The sequence below is a fragment of the Nomascus leucogenys genome, chromosome 18, assembly GCF_006542625.1.
Source record: "Nomascus leucogenys isolate Asia chromosome 18, Asia_NLE_v1, whole genome shotgun sequence".
In the NCBI taxonomy this organism is placed as follows: Eukaryota; Metazoa; Chordata; class Mammalia; order Primates; family Hylobatidae; genus Nomascus; species Nomascus leucogenys.
This window is the reverse complement of record NC_044398.1, coordinates 50,525,767-50,548,788: the sequence shown is the minus strand read 5'-3', so window position 1 is coordinate 50,548,788 and position 23,022 is coordinate 50,525,767. Positions and strand designations below refer to the sequence as shown.

The 23,022-nt window shown below is 34.8% G+C and overlaps 1 protein-coding gene across 17 annotated transcripts in view; it reads left to right on the top strand.

Moving 5' to 3' along the window:
* The window catches only part of ZEB1 (zinc finger E-box binding homeobox 1), a 216,698-nt gene that overhangs the window by 68,964 nt on the left and 124,712 nt on the right, over window positions 1-23,022 (top strand). The window lies entirely within an intron of this gene.

Here is a 23,022-nt window from a genome sequence, read left to right as displayed (position 1 = left end):
CCTTACTTCCAAATTCTAACATCAGAAAACCTTATTGTTCACTTATATAATCTATAGATGTCTCTCAGAATGACCAGTCTTAAATTAAAATGTCATTTGGATATCATTAATTGACTATGGAGAAGAGCAGAAGCATGCTGATTTCGAAAGTGTCATTAGTATTAGGATTAAGTCAGTCTTAGACAAGAATACTTTGAATAACAAGAGACTAAATGTCTAGTAAAACATTTTAGATTGTAATTCCCAGTATTCTGTAGTATTAACAATGAGGACTTAAAGTACTGGTGAAGAAATTAAATTTGTCCATTTCATTTCATTCATCTTTTCTTAAAGCTCTTAAAGTGATCCTGAAGACTTTAGTTCTACAAAATGTGAACTTCTTATGGACCATTAAAGTGGGGAGTAATCTGCTGATTTTTGTCTAGCAACCCTACCTCTGATGCAGGATAAATTTTTTGTCTTTTCAAAACCACTGTTCTTCCTATATCTGTATAATAAAAGATAAAGAGGAAAAATACTTGTGTGTTTGCTGTTTGAATGAGGAAAAAATACAAATTGGACCTTTTTGAAAAACCTTGAGAACCAATTTACTTTTTTTGTATGTAAATGGTCGAGGAGTTAGAACTAGTCTTGCTTATTATAACTGCAGGTAAACTTAAAAGATTTAAATCTTCAAAACAGATATCATGTAGGTTTTATTAGAAAAGAAATATAGATTATTGGGTGTATGGAGATAACCTATATATATGTACACAGTTTTTTTTTAATTTTTATTTGCAGGAGCATGCTAAATATCTTAGCCTTTATAATAGCGTAGAATAGAATGGACAAATGTGTTATCTCGTTTTGCCAGTTGAGAAAACACTTTGAATTAAATCTCCAATCTAATGAAAATTATAAGGTGGGTTATAGAAATAACAGGTTATTATTTCTTAACCAAACTAAAGGTTTATTCTAACTAAAATACTTGTAATCTAAGAAGTCTCCCTAAACATACATCTTTTTTAAAGTGAGCTTTGTTTTATGATAGTACATATTTTAGCAACATATTTTAGAAAAGAAAAGTTTATTTCACTATCCTAGAACTCGTGTTCTAATTTCAGATCAGTTTTGTAGGATGTATAAATAAAATGGGGACCTATGAGATCTTGCCGTCTGTATCTACAGTATCAAAAATAAGATCATTTCCTAACAATTATTATTAATAGCTTATCCATCTCAATTCATAGTAGGTGACAAAATCAACTATTGTTCTATGATTTTGATCATATGTAGGAGGGAAAACCCAAAATAATGGTACCGAGGGCTTCTTCCATTGAAACTAATATCTGGGAGAAGATTTGATTTTCATGTGTACATATACACATACCCATATTAGTGTTTATTTCTTTTTTCTAATCATGTAAGAATGATTTGTCAAAGATCAGGTTTCTGATTTGTCTTTCATCTGTATCAGTATGCCACATTTTGTTTTTGTTTTTGAAGTGTTCCTAGCCAGTTCATGCTAGTCCCTAATAGAAATTTTGTTTCCCTGGCGTGATCATGCTCTTTACCTACTCTGATAGCTGGAGGGAGGTGAGAGAAGCAGTCTTATGTGTTTACCAATACTGATTTTTTTTTAGAGATGGGACAACAAAGAAATTCTAGCCTTTAGAGGCATCTAGACCAGCACTATATGGTACAAAGATAATTCGAGCCTAAATAGAAGCTACATATGTAATTTCAAGTTCTTAATGGCCATATTAAGAAAATAAAGTGGCAAAATTAGTTTTCATTACATTTTATTTAACCCAATATATACAAAAATGTTATTCCAACATATAATTAATAGAATGTTTTATGAGATTTTTTTCATACTCAGCATTCAAAATCTGTGTATTTTATACTCACAGCACATCTTATATTGGACTAGCCACAGTTCAAGTGCTGAATAGCCACACGTGGCTAGTAGCTACCATATTCCACAGTTCAGATCTAGACAATGAGTGGAATTCTCATTTTAGCCTCATACATGCTAAAATCCACTAGATGACCCTGCAAACTCCCCTTGTTTAGAGTTTCCAAATTTAGCAGAAGGAAAAAACAAAACAAAACAGGATGTCCAGTGTAATTTGAATTTCAAGTAAATAACGAATAATGGTTTAGTGTAATTATGTCCCATGCTATATTTGGGGCAAACTTTTACCAAAAAAGTTACTGCTTATTCAAAATTCAAATTTGACTGGGTGTCCTATATTTTATCTGACAACCCTTCTCTGGTTTAACTTGAGAAGAAGACATCAGGCTGCCTGGAATCTTGGAGGACTGGAAAATAGAGCATCTCTTCCTCTGCGCAGGATTTTAATAATCCTCCAAAAATCAGCCTGTAAACTAGAAAATATCTCTAGCCCATTTCTTCCTAATGACCTAGTACGTTTAAGACAGAAGAGGGGCTCAAATGGCAAGGATTTAGTCCATACATATTTAAACATTTTAAATCTAAATTATTACATTAAGGTATAAGGTTTACGAAATTTTACAATTTGAATGATTACTTGAATTTATAAAATGTAGATCATCTAACAGCACATTGCTGCTATCATTTCTCTTGAGAAATAATTCTCCTTTGACAGTAACCACAGCAGTTTTCAGGGTCTTGGCCATTTCAAGGTATTTTCCTACCATTGGTTTCCATTGCATCTGTCACTTAAACCTCTGGTAGTCAAGCAAGAACACAAAATACAAGGCTACTGAATGCCGGGATTAGGCTTACTTCATTACAAGTATTTAAGTACTTGTAATCCTTAGTTCTGGTGTTGACCATTGGATCCTGACCAGTTCAGCAATCAGTCTCCTAAGAGCCTCTTTTACAGAGGAACATCTTTCCGTTTTCATTCTTTAACATTTTTAATGTATTTATTTTAGTACATTTTTGAAGCATACAATCACCTGTTTAGTAGTGTGGATCTACCCTCCTTAAGCACTATAGAAGAGACTATTTGTCTCGAAAGACAGTCATTGCACCACCTCCCTCCAGAGAGTACTTTTCCTTCACAAGGTGCATGACTCTCGGTGACAGGCTTACATTATTATTTATGTAGGCAGGTGGATGCCAACTGCCAGTGCAGGGTGGCGTAAGTTAGCAGTTCCAAAGTTAAGCTATGGTGCATTCCAAATCCATTCACACTTAGGAGAGTGTACCCAAGAGTGTGGGGATGTTTTCAATTACTGCATTTCCTTCAGAGAACAAGAACCACAGGTAAGTTTTTTTTTGTGTGTGTGTGTGTGATCCAATAACTATTTTTAAATAAGAAATTTCAGAATCTGAAAATATTGCCCCTCCCCCAAAACAGTCACCTGAAAGGTCTCAAATATAGCTTTCAGTATATAATATTTTTCTTCCTCACTCTAAGAAGGAAGGTATTGGAGTTGGTGGTGATGGTGGAGTTGGGATGAGGGAGACAATTTACTGTCATTTGAAAGCTGTGAATGTCACACATTTTCATGTCTAGAAATATCCTGGGTTTATGTAAGAATCTGATTTTGCCTAACCTCTAATGTCTCAGGTATGAATTATTTTGTCAGATTAACACATCTATATATGAGTAAGGTGTTCAGCCTTGCTTAGCTGATGTTTTCAACAGCAACGATTAAACTAATGAGTTGTGTCTGCATTTTCACTTTTATTCTGAAGACTGACTTCCTTTTGTTTAAAGGCTTTTGCCTTATTTCTGAAACCATAATTTAAAGATACAAAAGACCTGAAATACAATCTAGTATCCTTTTCACCTGGGGATCCTTGGATTTCAGAGATTCTGTGAATCCCCTAAAATTACAGTCATATTTTGTATATATGTGTTTTTACTGGGGAGAATGTCCATAATTTTCATCATATTCTCAGAGGATTTCATAACAAAAAATTTGGTCAACAACCACTGTGATCTAGTCTAATGTGATCATTTTACTGATAAACTGAAGTTGAAAGAATTTAACTTATCTTCATTCATTTGAAATTTAATACTTGTGAAAATTAAAGTTTATTTCTTTAAAATTCATACTGATTTTTAAAAGAAAAATACATTTAACTTCAATTAATTAAACTTGAAAATACCAGCCTAAATGGGAGCACTTAGTTTGCTAATGGTTTCTTCTGTTCTGCCCTTTGAGTGGACTCTACTAGTTAACACTAAAATGGCCTTCCAGTAAAGTATGAGACTATGTGATAAGTTCTTGAAGATAGATGAAAAAGAAAATGAATTATCCATTATAATTTAAATCCCTTTTTCTCTTTTCACATTCTGTCTCCAAAACTAAAACTCAAGAAAATAGGTGAATAATGTTATTTTTGTATTTCCAGAATATTAAAAAAGTAGGTAATTGCCTTAATAAACATTACACTGGGCATTATTGGGACAGTTTTAGGTTCTGAACCCTAGTTAAAGTAATTCTTCAGTAGCCTATATATACTTCCTGTTGTTTTTCAGTGATAAGGGCATTTTAAGGTCTTTTTGATCATAGAATGCTTTTAATGTTATAGTAGGACTTTAAAATGGTAAGTAAGCAAGTTCTGTATTAATTAGGGAAACTAATACCTTTTTCTCAAAATAAAGGAAATATTATTTTTTCTTTTTCTTTTCTTGGTACTAACCAGTAAAGTCTGCCTAGTTTAAGATCTAGTGCATTTATACCATAAACTGAATATTAGAATGAAAAAAATATAGAGGATGATATATAAAAGACAAGTATTTTCTGAAAGGAGTAGAAAACAAGGCAACTTGGAACACTACATATATATAGAAGTAAAATATATTAATATACTTTTATATAGATGATATATATCCATATATATATATATATATATATATATATATATATATATATATATATATATATTTTGAGACAAGGTCTCACTCTGTCACCCAGCCTAGAGTGCAGTGGCACAACTACAGCTCACTGGAGCCTTGACCTCTGAGGCTCAAGCCATCCTCCTGTCTCAGCCTCCCAAGTAGCTGGAACTACAGGTGTGCACCAAGATGCTGAGCTAATCTTTCTGCGTTTTTTGTTGAGATGGGGGTCTCATCATGTTGCCCAGGCTGGTCTCAAACTCCTGAGCTCAAGCAGTCCTCCCACCTTGGTCTCCCAAAGAGCTGGGACTATCAGGCATGAGCCACCATGCCCAGCTGAACTATTTATATTTTTTATTTAAATTAAATTATGCTTAAAGATTCTAAAATGTATAGTATAAAGCTCATTATAGAAAATGGTATTGAATTCTGAAACATAGTTTTGGTTTTGTTTTTATTCCTTTGGACATTTTCACTTAAGGTAATTATCACTCATGCTTTTCTGCTGTTATAAAAAGTGACCAGATTTTGCTTTTTTATCCAGGAAGAACAGTTTGTGAATGCCACTTGATAGGCCACCTGTGTTATTTTCCATGGGTATTTCTAACAAAGTTATATTTTTACTTTGTATTCATCAAATTATTTTATGTTTAATTTAGAAAAGCTTAAATTCTTCTTAGGAATGTTTGCAAATATTTGTAAATAGCTTTTTTCAAAAAAGTTGAGGTAGATATTAAATATTTTTGTGACTTCTCATCAAAAGAAACTGAAGCAATTAGTTGACCTCACTCAATTCATTAAAACAGTGCTGGGTTCCTAGTTTTTGTGACATTAAAAATAATTCAACATCTGTGTGTAGACAATGACTAAAACTTTATGATTTTGTTTCAGAGTTTTATTACCATAGATTATTGTTTAAAATAGAACTTTCAAATACATTTAAGAACGATTAAAAGTGACTTCTCCCTGTGCTTGAAAGATACATGCATAGCTTATATCTTTTTGTGTATAAACAATTTAACGTTTAAATTTTATTTCCTTTACGTTTGCATATCAAACACTCTTAGCAATCTCATCATTTATACTGGAGTACTTAGACTTTGAAACTTTGCCACAGCTACCTGCCATCTCCTTGTATAGGATATAAGTAAATATATTCAGTCATCAAATCTATAGAGAACTGTGAGAATAGAGTGGTAAACAAAACACATTGCCTGCCCTCACAGCTAAAGAGGAGTGATGGTGGGAAAATGGAAGTGATCAGAACCCAATCTGGGGTCAGAAAACAAAACTACAATCTATTTCAGGTTGCACAAATGAAATGTTAACTGAATCTGAGGGACATTAGATTTAATCAAACCAAATGAGAAGGCAAGGTGGTGTTTTGAGCTGAGGGCACAGCAGATGTGAGAGTCATAAAGGAAGAACAAAACACATACAAGATAAAAGACACGGAGAGAGGGAAAGATGACACTGTATGGTGAAATATCTTGCAAGTCAATATTAGATACTAGCCTTTGGGCTTTAGCTTGAGCACAGTGGGAAGACATTGACGATCAGATTTGTATTTTTTCTAAAATTTTTTATTAATGCCTAATACATATAGAAGCGTGAGCATACTGCCTCATGAATTTTCACAGACTTAACACACCTAGATGAAGAAAAATAACAATATCAGCATCCTAAAAGTTCCCCTTCATTTTCCTCCCAGTCAGTCCTGCCTCTTGCCCACCAAGGGAGACCTTTTGCCTGACTTCTCACTGTATATGGAGGGTATTGCCTACATTGTACTTTATATAAATAGGGGCATACAATGTGTATTCACTTGGGTGAAAGAAGCATTATGATTATGAGATTTATCCATATTGTTGACTATGGTTGCTAATTGTTCTCATAGCTGTATAATGTTCCGTCGTATGCATGTACCACAGATTTGCATTTTTCTGAGATTGCTGAATCTGCATTATGAAGGATGGAAGGGTGTGAATTTAGTAAGCTTCACAGTAAATCTAGGAAAGAGATACTGGGGCTTGAGCTAGTGTGGTGACAATGAGGATGAAGAGAGGTGGGTATATAGAGAGATATTTACAAGTTAGAACTTAATTGGATAAGGGGATGAAGAATCAGATACACCAGAGATAACTCCTGGGTCCTGACTTGGGCAGGGGTTAATGGCAGTGCCCTTCATTAAATCCAAATACTGGAGAGGAAGTGGGTTGTTGCTCATGCTTTAGTGATACGGGGGATTAACAAATTCAATTTCTGATACAGTTAAGGCATCTGTGAAACATTGCACACATCTGCTTTATACAACTAATTAACTGTTTTATTAACTGAATTAATGAATAACTTTACCTTCATTAATACCAGTGTGCTAACAAATAGTTCTACATATGGGAAACTGCAAATCTTGTCTATTCTCACTGTTCTTCACCTCTGAATCTCATGAGATACTCTTTTCCTAATTGTGTTAAGAGTGGTTTTGTTGCATCTCATGCTTTTTTTTCTTTTTATTTATAGAATATACTTCCTCTAAACTAGTACTATTTGCAAGAAGAGCAGCACTTCCTAGGTATATGATATGAAAGGCATTGGTGAAATGCCTTCGTACTTAAAAACATTGTTTTTCCAACATTATGGTCTTTCCTTTAGCACAATAAAGACACCTTAAAATGAGTTTGTTATAGGAAATAACCTACTTATTTAGTAAGACTTTAATGGACTGAAGTAAATATTCATGAGATTTGGGCAGGGGAAAGAAAAGAAAGATAGGAATGAGGTCTGACCTGAGCACAAACCTAAGCAGGGTGCCACAGGGGGAACCCTGAGCATCAGAGAGCAGGTTGAATGCACCTGATTTTAAAGGAAGATGATGCCAAAAGAGTGACGTAGGAGTTGTAAAGGAGGGACTTCACCTCTTTTCAGTGCTGCCTGGGACTAGTTACACTTCTGGAAAATTTTATGTGAAGATAACTAATAAGTCTAGCACTGAATGAAACAAATGCCTGAGACCTACTGGAACATTAAATAGACTTTTATGCCAGCCAGTTATGATTCAGTGCTATATTTAGACCACAAAATTTGAACTAAAATCAAGGCAGTTTATTCTTATCCCATCGTGTCCATGGGGTGGAGAGGAACAATTAAGTAATCATGATCATGCACTTCAGTTTATAGTTTTCTCTAGCTTTGGGCATTGTCACTTAACAGACAATGCAGTTTTAAAAATTAAATGCTCAATTTCATTTCACTGAGGTTTTTTGTCGTTGTTGCACAACGTTGTAAATATACATTGAGTTGTTTTTTCTTTTAAATTTTTGCCTCTAATTCAGGTTTACGTTGAGCAACCAAATCAGTATTTTCAGAAGCCATTGAAGTTAATTCATTTATTTAATAATTACTTATGAAATATGTCATGTATAATAGTGCTATAGCCTAAGATGATGATGGTGAGAAGTATTCCTACTTTTGTTACTGGCATGATGGTGGCGATACTCAGAACAAACAAAAACAGTGTGATAACACAAATTATTATATGACTCGCTGTTTTAATAGTGTTTACAAAAGCAGTGAATCCCAGAAAAATAAACTATGGGCTACAATATCAAAAAAGAAATGATGGAAGTGGTAGAATTAAATTTGGGTCCTGACAAATAGGATTTGAACATGTATGGCAAGAACACTGCAGGCAAGGGTAACATCTCATGAGAATTGATGCAGAAAAAAATATAGCATATATTGGCAGAGTGAGAAACTGGCCGGACAGAAATCACAAGCTGGTGTGAGGAGAGAGAGAAAACCTTCATTAAGGAAGCTTTGAATTACTGAAAAATTCACCAGTCATAAGAGCATGGATTATTGTCTTGCTGTTTAGATTATCTATAAATGTAATTTTACTTTACTCACTACCATGTGATAATTATGTAGATTTTTATCTTTTTAGAAACCTGATATGAAATTACCTGAAGGAATGAAGTCAGTGTGGTTTTAAGTTAAGAGTATCTTCAGCCGGGTGCGGTGGCTCATGCCTGTAATCCCAGCACTTTGGGAGGCTGAGTTGGGCGGATCACAAGGTCAGGAGTTCGAGACCAGCCTGGCCAATATGGTGAAACCCCATCTGTACTATAAATACAAAAATTGGCCGGGCGTGGTGGTGCATGCCTGTAGTCCCAGCTACTCAGGAGGCTGAAGCAGGAGAATCGCTTGAACCCGGGAGGCGGAGGTTGCAGTGAGCTGAGATTGCACCACTGTACTCTAGCCGGGGCAACAGAGTGAGACACTGTCTCAAAAAAAAAAAAAATTAAGAGTATCTTCACTCAGGATCCATGGATAGGCTTCAGGGACTCTGGATCTCTCTGAAATTAAAGCAAAAGTTTGGATGTATTTCTTTTTCTGGAGGAAGGATCCATTGCCTTTATGAGTATGTAACAGTCCAGAAGAAGTTAATAAAATAGCTCGAGCTCTCCTAACTTAAAACTTTTTTATTTATTATTATTATTATTATTTTTTGTAGAGATGGAGTCTCACTCTGTCACCCAAGCTGGAGTGCAGTGGTGTGATCTCGGCTCACTGCAACCGCCACCTCCCGGGTTCAAGCAATTCTCCTGCCTCAGCCTCCCAAGAAGCTTCATCTTGGGTTTATTATTATTATTATTATTATTATTATTATACTTTAAGTTCTAGGGTGCATGTACACAACATCTTGGGGTTTTTTTAATGCAGTCAATTAAAATGGGGAAATTAAAACACGTTAGATGCTTTTCCTTTATTTCACTATTTACTGATACAGTATTTAAGAGAGAATCCTGAAAAGTATATCAGTTGGGTTGATTATATAACCAGAGATAGTGGCTATTTTATCAGTTCAGCGGCTTTCAGTAAAAGGACAGCTCAATTGCCTTTTTAGATACAGAATGTTTCTGAATATGCTATTTCGAGTAGAAATTCCTTCCTATTTTTAGACAGGCATATATCTACTTTCTGCAGAATGTAAAGAATTTTCAATGTGTCCAGCTTCAGTCCTGAAATTTGACTCACCTGGATCATATTTAATCTTTTGTACAACTGTTTAAAGTAGGAGTCAACAAATTATAGCCCATGGGCCAAATCCAGCCCTCAACCTGTTTTTGTATGGCCTGTGACCTAAGAATTGTTTTTACATTTTAAAATTGTTAAATTTAAAAAAGGACTGTAAGGGATTAGGATTATAAAAAGGAGAATATGCAACAGAGATTTTATGTGGCCCTCAAAGTCTGTGGTGTTTACTAACTGGCCCTTTTTTTAAATGCCAATCCATGGTTTAAAGTACAGTTTTTAAGTTCTCCTAGATGCATCTGTTATTCTACAAGCAGATACAATGCTTGTGGATAGATACTATTTTTGAAGTTGGGAGTATATTTATATAATTTTAGCAAAGTTGACTGAATAAGATAACCTGTTTTCTATACTGAATATTCAGCTAATGGTTTAGCTTTCTAAAGTCTGGATTTGAAAGTGTATGAACAAAATGTGGACTTAGTAATCTACTTCAAAGAACTATGTGAATATGAAAGTAGATTTTGTTTTTCATGAATATATTACACAACAACCACAATTCAGATCAAGTAAAAAATATTAAAATATAATCTTTGTTTTAGAAGACACCACTTAAGGCAAATAAGGCAAAAGAAAACGTGTACCTGTTAATGTGTTGGAAAGGGCAGCTATTAAACATTTTACTATTCATTGGTTTATTCAACATTTATACTTATTTTTAGAACCATTACATATATTGGCTTCTTTGTATTATATTTTAGTAATATTATTGTATGAGATACTATGACTCTAAATTTTGGATAAATATTGAAATTATTTTTAATGGGGGATATGTCATAATTAGTGAGTCTCAAAAAATTGGGGCAATTCTGCCTTCTCTCTCTGTATCATTATTTTTCCTTCACTACTGGATCTTGTCCACCAACATACAAATAATGTTGGGTTTTTTCCCCATCTTAAAAAAAAAATCTTACTCCCAATTCCTCCTTTAGTTACTACCCCACGTCTTTCATTTAAAGCCAGTATCTCTGAAGTATGTAGTTGCCTGTGCTGTCTGAATTCAGTTCCTATAACCCCTGCCATTTCACCAGAACTGCACTTCTTAATGACTACCATGCTGCCAATCAGATGGTCGTCTCAGTCTTCCTCTTACTTGACCTGGCAATGGTGTTAAACACTCCTTGTTTGGCCTTTTAGATACTATACTACACTCTCCTGTTTTTTTTTTCTCCTACCCCTCTGGCTGCTGCTTTTTCAGTCTCTTGCTGATTTCTTCTTGCCTCCCCCATCTCTAAATTGGGAATGCTTCAACATTTGGAATTTTGAGGCCTTTAAAACTGCACGTTCACTCCCTTAGTGACTTCATATAATACCATGGCTTTATATCATCATCCATTTGCTAATGATCAGAAGTCCTTTAGTCTTTTTTTTTTTTTTTTTTTTTTTGGATATGGAGTTTTGCTCTGTCTCCCAGGCTGGAGTGAGTGCAGTGGCACGATCTCGGCTCACTGCAACCTCCTCCTCCTGGGTTCAAGCGATTCTCCTGCCTCAGCCTCCCGTGTAGTGGGGATTACAGGCATGTGCCAGCACACCCAGCTAATTTTTGTAATTTTAGTAGGAATGGGGTTTCACCATGTTGGCCAGGCTGGTTTTGAACTCCTGACCTCAGGTGATCTGCCTGCCACGGCCTCCCAAAGTGCTGGGATTACAGGTGTGAGCCACTGTGCCCGGCCCCTTTAGTCTTCTTAGAATGTAATATAGTAAACTGAATTCCTCGTCTTTCCCCCACCAAAACCTCCTCCGGCAGTTTTTCCCATCTGCGTAACAGCACCTGCTGTCTTTTAATCAGCCTTGGTGTCACCAAGGATGCCTGTCCTCCTTTCATTCCACGTATGATAATTCTTCACATTTCTGTTACCAAAATACTGTCTTGCTTCTGTCCCAAAAATATTTCTGAGATTCAGTTATTGCTCACCATCTCTACTCCTGCAACCCTGATCCAAATCACCTTCATCTCTTACCTGTATTGATGCAAAAAGCCTCCTGTAATTGTTCTTCCTGTTTCTTCCTGTTGACTTACTTCAGTCCATTCTTAATATAGCAGGTAAAGTAGTTATATTTAAATATAAGCCATATTATGTCACTCTTTTGATGAAAATCCTCCATTGACTTTTCATCTCAACCAGAATAAAAACTAAAGTTCTTAAAATAGCCTACCAGGCTCTGTGCTCTGGGCTGTCATTCCCAGACAGCCACTGCCAACCACTCCTGCCTGCTCACACCCACTTTGCTCTAGTCATCCACACTGGCTTCTTTGCTGTTCTTAGAACATGCCGGGCAAGTTCTTGCTTTAGAGCCTTTGCACTAGCTCTTCTCTGTATACTCTTTCCCTGTATATCTACAGGGATCATTCTCTCATTACTTGCGATTTTTACTCAAATGTCAATTTAATGAAGCTTTCTTTAGCCACGTGATGTAAAATTGCAGATTTCTCCTACTTCACCCCAATTTTCCTTCCTGCTTTATGTTTCTTTTCTTGAAGACCTATTACCATCTACCATCCCATATATTTTACCTACTTTTTTCATTTATTTTTTATCTTCTTCCGCTAGAATATAAAGGCTTTTTGTTTCCTTTGTTCACTGGTCTGTCCTCAGCACATACAAATATAGTGTTTGGCCCACGTTATACACTTAGTTAATATTGATGAATAATTAATAAATAAGTGGAATTTAAAAATAGCCAACACAAAATTTTAACATAGTTCAGGGATTTTTGAGAGCTCCTGGGATCATTGAATAAGCATTCAAATATTCCAGTAAATGACATGCATGGAGCTAAAGGTATTAGAAATATGACTGTATACATTGATATCATTATATATGTAGAACTTGCTTTTTTGCACAGATCCTTAGCTTTGACCATTTATTCTATTTTTAAAGTATGGAATACTCAAAAAATGTTATTTGAACTTAAATATGATTACTATTTGAGTATGCTATGATGTGGATACTTTTTAAAAGAATCTTTTATCATTAAAAGTAGTCATTTAGTACAGTAGGAATTTTCTTTACAAAAAAACTTATAAAATAATTTAAATTTCCAGAAGAGTTTCAAAGGCAATACAGAGACTGAACTTTTCAGGATCCTTGTTCTGTGTCTTATAAGTTTACATCTTCAAAAAGCATGGAACAAATACTAATTCAGCCTACCAACATAGCTTTTGTTGAAGTAACTGCTTTTTAAAATAATTTTTCAATACATAAAACTACCAAATAATTATTTTCAAATTTCATATGAATTTTGTCTTGACTGTATGCATAACTGATTTAGAGTCATAATCCAAATTTTCTCAATTATGACATACATTTCTTCATGTTTCACTATAGTCTTTTTAAATGACTAATAATAGACCGTCTTGCTGATGTATCATTATTAATAAGTTATTTTCTTCCTGTTGGACATCTTAAGGCTGTTTTGTTTTACTGTTATTAATAATATGGTAGGTGATATATTTGTGCATGTAACTTCTTGCATTTGCCTGAATTATTTCCTTTAGCTAATTACCCAGAATTAGATTGGGCAATAAAAATCATAGAGCTTATGAGGAAAATGGGGTTGGAGTGCAGCCCACAATAATTTTGTCAGTGACACATTTTTAAAAAGACAGAAAACTAATAACAAGTGCAGCACAGTTTTACATATGGTACATAAATGGTTAAGAAATACATAATCACTATTACACATGTGACACTTTACCTTGAACAAACCCTGATGTTTGCTTGTGGAAGTAGGTATGGGATTGTTATCTCCAAGTTAATGTGAAGTGGTAGAAGGAAGATTATCTGAAAGCAGAAGGCAAGTTGTAACATTGCATGTGATGGGTGTGGCTCGTAACAGAAGCACAGTGAACTGAAGTGGCTGGTAACTTGAGATGTGTGCAGGTGTGCTTTTTGTTTATTCTTATGTGACTTAGTTAAGCTGGCAGCAATTTTCTGTGTTCACTTGGTGTTTCTCGCAGATAAAATCATGCATAAGCAAAGGTGAAATTCTCTTCATGCTCACGTAGTTCTCTAATAAACCAACTGCACTGAAACAAATTTGCATTTTCAAAATTAGTGTTATGGCAGAAGAGACTACACTAATTTGTTATCCCACCAATTTTACTGCAATTTTAACATCGTGCTAGGTTTTTAAGCTTTTATTTGGTAATTTTTCTGATATATTTTTAACCAAATGCCTTTAGAATACAGTTTGGTGCAGTCTTACAGATATAACTCCAACCATAATAGGCAGTAGAGATGTTATTTTAAAATAATAATAAAGCTTGGTTAATTGCACAGAGACAAGAAAAAATGGAGGACAGGTTTCTTCCAAGAATGACTGAAGCCAGAATAGAGGTTAGAGAAAATAGACGAAGAAGAAGGAGAAAAAAAAACCCTAAAACCTGCAAAGGGAGTTTGTACCTAGGTAGAGCAGTGCCTTGAATACCAGATTAAAGTTTCAACTTTCAGAAGGCAACCAAAAGTCAGTATTTTGTTGCTGCTGTTGTTGTTGTTGTTGTTGTTGTTAACAGGAAAGATGAAAGACCAGATAAGGAAGAAAGGAGGAGGACATAGGAAAAGTGTGGGTAGGAGATGGTATGGTTACCATCCAATAAGAACAGAAAAGAAAGTATAAATGTAAGGGTTTTGTTAGCAGTAGTATTTACCTCCTGATTAAATGATAAAGAAGATGTAAAATAAATGTTTGTCTAAGATTACTCCAAAGTATTATCCTGAGTGGCTAAAGGATAGCAATCCTAGAAAAAAAAATTGGTGATCAGGAAGAAGAGCTGTATGAGTGGGAGGAGAAGGTATTCCTGAAATGATTAGTTGGAAAGGAAGCCTGACTGAGTGGACGCAGCCCCTGATTGAGCATTAAGAAAATTTTTGATTAATTACTGGTGGAGCCCTGGACAGTAGTATACTTCTCTGGCTTTCAGTTTTCTCACGTGTAAAATAAGTATTGAACTACTTGTGACGGCTGAAGTTTCTTCCAGCTTTGAAACAATTGCTGTGTGTTTTTTTTTATTTGAACTTTATTACTGTTTCTTCATGATTGCTGTCTAGTGACCTTTTATGAAGACTTTGGTTTATAATGAAACAAGGATAAAATGCTCAGTCCTGAGTCTGTTGGAGATTAAACTCTCCCGACTCCTGAAATGCTTGACTTGACACCGGAAGTGCCACAACTGCCATCTCACTTTATCTTTTTTCTGCCAAAGGAAGCTTCTTGTAGATCAAAATTGGGAGCAAGGAGAATTGGATGTATAAAGCCAAACTTGGAAAAAGCATTCTGCAATTTTTCTTAATACAATCTTTTGGGGCTCTATTTGTTATTAGCTGTCAGAAATCCCAATAAATTATTCGGAAAGAAATTCAGTACAAATATAATAATGTTATAGAAGTACATGTATATAGCAAATATAATCTAGGAGAGGCTTACCATAGAAAAGGTGCAGGCTTTGGAATTAGCTTGAATTCAAATATTAGTTTTATTTCTCTACTAGCTGTGTAACCTTAGGTAAACAGAAATGAAAAGCTTTATTTTGGAGGAGGATTTTATTTCTTTCTGTGTAAAATGGAAATAGTAATACTAAGTTTCAGAATTGTTGTGAGGATTAGAGAGAATGTTTGTAAAGAACTGAGTACACAACCTGATACTTAATAAACAGTAACCTTTATCAGTTACCAGGTAATAGTTATTGTTGTAGTATGAGGACTTCGTAAAAAATTTTTCAAATTCTTACCTGTATTAAACACTTACCCTACATTCTCTTCTTGTAATCAGAATCTCGTGTGCATGTGTGTAATGATGGGTTCTGTAATACTCAGTTTTCTGGCAGATTAAAACATTTGACAAAACTAAAGAGTTATTTTAAAAATATTTAGAGTGTCAACATATTCAATTCTTAGATGGAATAATGATCTTTAAAGAGATGAGACTAGTATGTAAAAAGTTCATTTTTAAAAGTAAGAATCTTCATCCTAATTATCTGCTAGCTCAGACAAAGTAATAGAATCAACATTCTTACAGATTTTGGTTTACACTGCCTCCTTTAAAAGATGCCCAATATTGTGGATATTAAAAAGTGATTACTAGTATATTATGTATATTATATATTCAGCTTTCCTTTTATAAATTGATTTTAAACATTTCCAAGAAATAGTTTCAAACTAGGTACTTCTTAACATCTCTTATACTTTTGCCTTAAATAAAAACACATTGATAATGCTAATTATATGGTAAAACTGTTAGGTCTGCAGAAGTCATGTTTTATTTCTGAAATAATAAAAATACATTTTAAAACAGATGCAGAAAATGTGAAAGGTAGATTGCTGCTGGAAATTCACATAGTCTTTAAGGAATAAACTATGTACGTGTTGACTGTGAACAGACTAGTCTATATTTACTATATTAAATTTTCACCAAGTTATAATGATTCAGTATATTATCCTTTTGGAAATTTAAAAAATAGTAAAACACATTCTTTTTAAGAGCAGGAACAATGTACTTGAAGCAACAAATTTATGATTGCAATTAGAGTTGAAGATTATATATCAGTATAATCCCTTGCTTCTCTGATTGCTGTGTACCCTTTTCTACAGCCGTTTTTTTTTTAACTCTTAAAGTCTGTGCTCTACTACAGTGATTCTTTTTCTTGTTTCTAAAAGAATAAATGAATAGTTTTTTGTTAATAATTAATGTAGGCCTCTGCTTACCTGCTTTATACATTCTTTACCTGACCGTACGTAGCACTTGCCTATGCAAGTATTCATTTACTGAAAAAGTTACCAACTTTGTAGCCTTGAAATCATTTTAAAAATATGTTAACTGACTTGAATACTCTGGTTAGAAGCAAAATGCATACCTTCTACTTGAAGGAATTTGTTTTCACCTTTACTGAAAAAAATACATATTTAGTTGTATTTTAAACACTACTTATTTTGACATAGTAATCACTTTATATAGTTTTCTAGCAAGTTCATCTTTGTATGCATTTTATATCTCCTTTTCTTGTAAAGATTAGGTTACAATTAAAATAATTCAAAGATCATTGGGAGGTACTGCATTAAACTGTGGGTTGGATCTTGCCTTTTGTCTTGTTCAAACTGCATCGCTCCTTTTATTTTTTTCAATCTGAAGATAGTAGCATGCTTAGAGCATGAATGTAAGCCATGTGGTGGCTAAGATAGAGAAGGCAGAGATGGATGACTTCAGAGGAAATAAGTGTTTGACAGGAGAATGGACTGGGTGATGGTGTGAACCAAAGTCAAGGTCACAGGGAGAAAAAGAGCAGGCTGGCTTCATGGGTGTGCAACCTGTACAGTTACACAGGGCTCAGCTTTTTTAATGTTCTGCTATTGCTATTTTGAAATTCTTAATAAATTTCACACAAGAGGCTCTGAATTTTTATTTTGCACTGAGTCTCACAAATTATCTAGCCAGTTCTGCAGATGAGAAATAACAGGAAGCAGAAATTTCTTGTTTCTTTGGTTATTAATTCCTTTTCCCAGATTAGCCAAAATGGGAATTATTTTTTAAATGATGATTTATGGACATTAAAAAAATGTGGAAAATTAACCTAATTTGAAAGCAGTTGTGTGTGTATGTATGTTATTTAGTAATTTACCCAAGTATTGGAGAGGGGAAAAAGGAGCTTGTTAAAATTTCCTTATAGAAGTGTCAAAGGTGGTCAAACTTCCAATAGACTTTACCAAGTCAATATGTAATATACATAGTTTGAGAAGTAAAAACAATTTGTATTACAGAATTGTATGTCTGAATTACCTACTACGTGCTGGGCTTTACCCAGAAAAGTGTTTCTTTACACATAAAGCCTGATGCTTTATATTCAGTACAGTACTTTATTATTTAGTAATTATTCCTTCCTAGTATTATTTCTAAAGTGGTAATTGTTTCTTGCCTTTATAGTGCTTGTAAACTTTATTTTTTAAAGATTTTGGAAATTAAAATTTAGAAATTTATAAGCCCAAACATTGTGGTTTTTACACAGGCCTGTCAGTTTACTAGTTTTATTTGATAGCTATCTAATACGCACCTATTTAAAGTGGAAGGTGTTTCTATTACACCTAGGCTCTTTTTTTTTTTTTTTTTTTAAGTTCTGGGATACATCTGCAGTTTGTTACATAGGTATACATGTGTCATGGTGGTTTGTTGCACCCATCAACCCGTTGTCTACATTAGGAATTTCTCCTGATGCTATCCCCCACCTAGCCTCCCACACCTCAACAGGCCCCAGTGTGTGATGTTCCCCTCCCTGTGTCCATGTGTTCTCATTGTTCAACTCCCACTTATGAGTGAGAACATGCAGTGTTTGGTTTTCTTTTCCTGAGTTAGTTTGCTGAGAATGATAGTTTCCAACTTCATCCATGTCCCTGCAAAGGACATGAACTCATCCTTTTTATTGCTGCATAGTATTCCATGGTGTATATGTGCCACATTTTCTTTATCCAGTCTATCATTGATGGACATTTGGATTGGTTCCAAGTTTTTGCTATTGTGAACAGTGCTGCTCAGTGAACAGTAAACATACGTATGCATGTGTCTTTATAAGTAGAATGGTTTATAATCTTTTGGGTATATACTCAATAATGGGATTTCAGGGTCAAATGGTATTTCTAGTTCTAGATCCTTGAAGAATTGCCACACTGTCTTCCATAATGGTTGAACTAATTTACACTCCCACCAACAGTGTAAAAGTATTCCTAGTTCTGCACATCCTCTCCAGCATCTGTTGTTTCCTGACTTTTTAATGATCGCCATTCTAACTAGCATGAGATGATATCTCATTGTGGCTTTGATGTGCATTTCTCTAATGACCAGTGATGATGAGTTTTTTTTTGATGAGTTTGCATTTGTCTAATGACCAGTGATGATGAGTTTTTTTTTTTCATTTGTTGGCCACATAAATGTCTTCTTTTGAGAAGTGTCTGTTCATATCCTTTGCCCACTTTTTGATGGAGTTGTTTTTTTCTTGTAAATTTGTTTAAGCTCCTTGTAGATTCTAGATATTAGCCTTTTGTCAGATGGATAGGTTGCAAAAATCTTCTCCCATTCTCTCAGTTGCCTTTTCACTCTGATGATAGTTTCTTTTGCTGTGCAGAAGCTCTTCAGTTTAATTAGATTCAATTTTGGCTTTTGTTGCCATTGCTTTTGGTGTTTTGTTCATGAAGTGTTTGCTCATGTCTGTGTCCTGAATGGTATTGCCTAGTTTTTCTTCTAGAGTTTTTTATGGTTTTAGGTCTTATGTTTAAGTGTTTAATCCATCTTGAGTTAATTTTTGTATGAGGTGTAAGGAAGGGGTCCAGTTTCAGTTTCCTGCATATGGCTAGCCAGTTTTCCCAACAACATTTATTAAATAGGGAATCCTTTCCCCATTGCTTGTTTTTTGTCAGGTTTGTCAAAGATCAGATGGTTGTAGATGTGTGGTGTTATTTCCGAGGCCTCTGTTCTGTTCCATTCGTCTATATGTTTTGATACCAGTACCATGCTGTTTTGGTTACTGTAGCCTTGTAGTATAGTTTGAAGTTAGGTAGCATGATGCCTTCAGCTTTGTTCTTTTGGCTGAGGATTGTCTTGGCTGTACAGGCTCTTTTTTGGTTCCGTATAAAATTTAAAGTGGTTTTTTCTAATTCTGTGAAGAAAGTCAATGGTAGCTTGATGGGGATAACATTCAATTTGTAAATTACTTTGGGCAGTTTGGCCATTTTCACGATATTCATTCTTCCTATCCATGAGCATGGAATGTTTTTCCATTTATTTGTGTCCTCTCTTATTTCCTTGAGCACTGGTTTGTAGTTCTCCTTGAAGAGGTCCTTCACATCCCTTGTAAGTTGTATTCCTAGGTACTTTATTCTCTTTGTAGCAGTTGTGAATGGGAGTTCACTCATGATTTGGCTCTCTGTTTATTATTAGTGTGTAGGAATGCTTGTGATTTTTGCACATTGATTTTGTATCCTGACACTTTGCTGAAGTTGCTTATCAGCTTAAGGAGATTTGGGGCTGAGACAATGAGGTTTTCTAAATATGCAATCATGTCATCTGCAAACAGGGACAATTTGACTTCCTCTCTTCCTTTTTGAATACCTTTTATTTCTTTCTTTCTCTTGCCTGATTGCCCAAGCCAGACTTCCAATACTATGTCGAATAGGAGTGGTGAGAGAGGGCATCCTTGTCTTGTGCTAGTTTTCAAAGGGAATGCTTCCAGCTTTTGCCCATTCAGCATGATATTGGCTGTGGGTTTGTTATAAATGGCTCTTATTATTTTGAGATACGTTCCATCAATACCTAGTTTGTGGAGAGTTTTTGGCATGAAGGGGTGTTGAATTTTATCAAAAGCCTTTTCTGCATCTGTTGAGATAAGTATGTCGTTTTTGTCATTGGTTCTGTTTATGTGATGGATTATGTTGATTGATTTGCATATGTTGAACCAGCCTTGCATCCCAGGTATGAAGCCGACCTAATTGTGGTGGATAAGCTTTTTGATATGCTGCTGGATTCAGTTTGCCAATATTTTATTGAGGATTTTTGCCCCAGTGTTCATCAGGGATATTGGCCTGAAATTCTCTTTTTTTGTTGTGTATCTGCCAGGTTTTGGTATCAGGATTATGCTGGCCTCATAAAATGGGTTAGGGAGGAGTCCCTCTTATTCTGTTGTTTGAGATAGTTTCAGAAAGAATGGTAGCAGCTCCTTTTTGTACCTCTGGTAGAATTCAGCTGTGAATCCATCTGGTCCTGGGCTTGTTTTGGTTGGTAGGCTATTAGTTACTGCCTCAATTTCAGAACTTGTTATTGGTCTATTCAGGGATTTGACATCTTCCTGGTTTAGTCTTGGAGGGTATATGTGTCCAGGAATTTATTCATTTTTTTCTAGATTTTCTAGTTTATTTGCATAGAGGTGTTTATAGTATTCTCTGATGGTAGTTTGTATTTCTGTGGGATCAGTGGTGATATCCCCTTAATCATTTTTTATTGTGTCTGTTTGATTCTTCTCTCTTTATTAGCCTGGCTAGCGGTCTATTTTGTTAATCTTTTCAAAAAACCAGCTCCTGGATTCATTGATTATTTTAAAGGGTTTTTCGTGTCTATCTTTTTCAGTTCTGCTCTGTTCTTAGTTATTTCTTGTCTTCTGCTAGCTTTTGAATTTGTTTGCTCTTGCTTCTCTAGTTCTTTTAATTGTGATGCACTTATTCTAAAATCAACCACATAGTTGGAAGTAAAACACTTCTCAGCAAATGCAAAATAATGGAAATCATAACAGTCTATCAGACCACGGTGCAATCAAATTAGAACTCAGGATTAAGAAACTCACTCAAAACCTCACAACTGCATGGAAGCTGAACCACCTGCTCCTGAATGACTACTGGGTAAATAATTAAATTAAGGCAGAAATGAATAAGTTCTTTGAAACCAATGAGAACAAAGATACACCATACCAGAATCTCTGGGACACAGTTAAAGCAGTGTTAGGAGAGAAATTTATAGCACTAAATGCCCTCAAGAGAAAGCAGGAAAGAACTAAAATCGACACCCTAACCTAGGCTCTTTTTCTAGGTCTCTTTCTTGCTAAAGTTTCGCTTATTTTATTTACTGCACAATCCAACTAAAACCAGATTTTTTACATCATTTCATATGAGAGTTACCTTTTATGCTAATAAACTGTGGAATAACTGGGGTTGGGGAGGGAATTGCTTAAGTTCATAAGGATTCTTGCAAACTTGAATGTGTCGATGTCAGATTATTTTTTGAAAATTCGTAATTCCATTTCACGATCTCAACCAGAATTCATTATGTTTAAACCACCTGATATAGACTAAAACATTTTTTCAGGAGCACAGTTGTAAAAAGGATGGGGATAAATATTTACAACATTACTTATTTCTTTGCAGATTTAGTGAAAGTATGTCCTACTTTTACAAAATGTCTTATTTTCCTCTCTTTTTTACACATATAATAGAGAACTAACTTTTAAAAACTAAATAAGAAGGGAATACTAATTTTTAAATTATGATGTCACTTGTAGAATTTGTTTTAAAATTGATAAAATACACCTCTTTTTTTATTATTATACTTTAAGTTCTAGGGTACATGTGTACAACATGCAGGTTTGTTACATATGCATAAATGGCCATGTTGGTGTGCTGCACCCATTAACCCATCGTTTACATTAGGTATATCTCCTGATGCTATCCCTCCCCACTCCCCCTACACCATGACAGGCCCTGGTGTGTGATGTTCCCCTTCCTGTGTCCAAGTGTTCTCATTGTTCAATTCCTACCTATGAGTGAGAACATGCGGTGTTTGGTTTCCTGTCCTCGCAATAGTTTGCTGAGAATGATGGTGTCCAGCTTCATCCATGTCCCTACAAAGGCCATGAACTCATCCTTTTTTATGGCTGCATAGTATTCCATGGTGTATATGTGCCACATTTTCTTAATCCAGTCTATCATTGATGGGATAAAACACACCTCTTTAAGACTGCTTATAGAATGCTGTGGACTCATTGGCTTGGTTTTTTATTTCCTTGGTTTCAGTACAAAGTGTAATAAGCTTTTCAGAAAGTTTCTCCTGGATGTGTAAAGAATACCAACAGATATCAGAAAGCATCTGGCTGAAGGTTTAAGCAGGGAGTATTGCTATTCATCCAGCGAAGGTGGTAAAACTCTCCTGTATCCTGGAAGTATAACTAACTGAGAGAGAGAGGCCCTATATAAAGCCAGCTGACTTACCCTGCAATTGCTTGTCTGGCAAACAGACAATTTTTAAAGACTCATATATTTAGGAATTTTTAAATGCCATAGAATCTATGGACAAAATGATTTTCATTTATCTTAATCCAGAGTCACAAGATTGATTATATACTTAGGTTATATGGAAAATCAGCATTAGAAGCATTATTTCTTAATGCCACATATCTACAACTATCTGATCTTTGACAAACCTGACAAAAACAAGCAATGGGGAAAGGATTCCCTATTTAATAAATGGTGCTGGGAAAACTGGCTAGCCATATGTAGAAAGCTGAAACTGGATCCCTTCCTTACACCTTATACAAAAATTAATTCAAGATGGATTAAAGACTTACATGTTAGACCTAAAA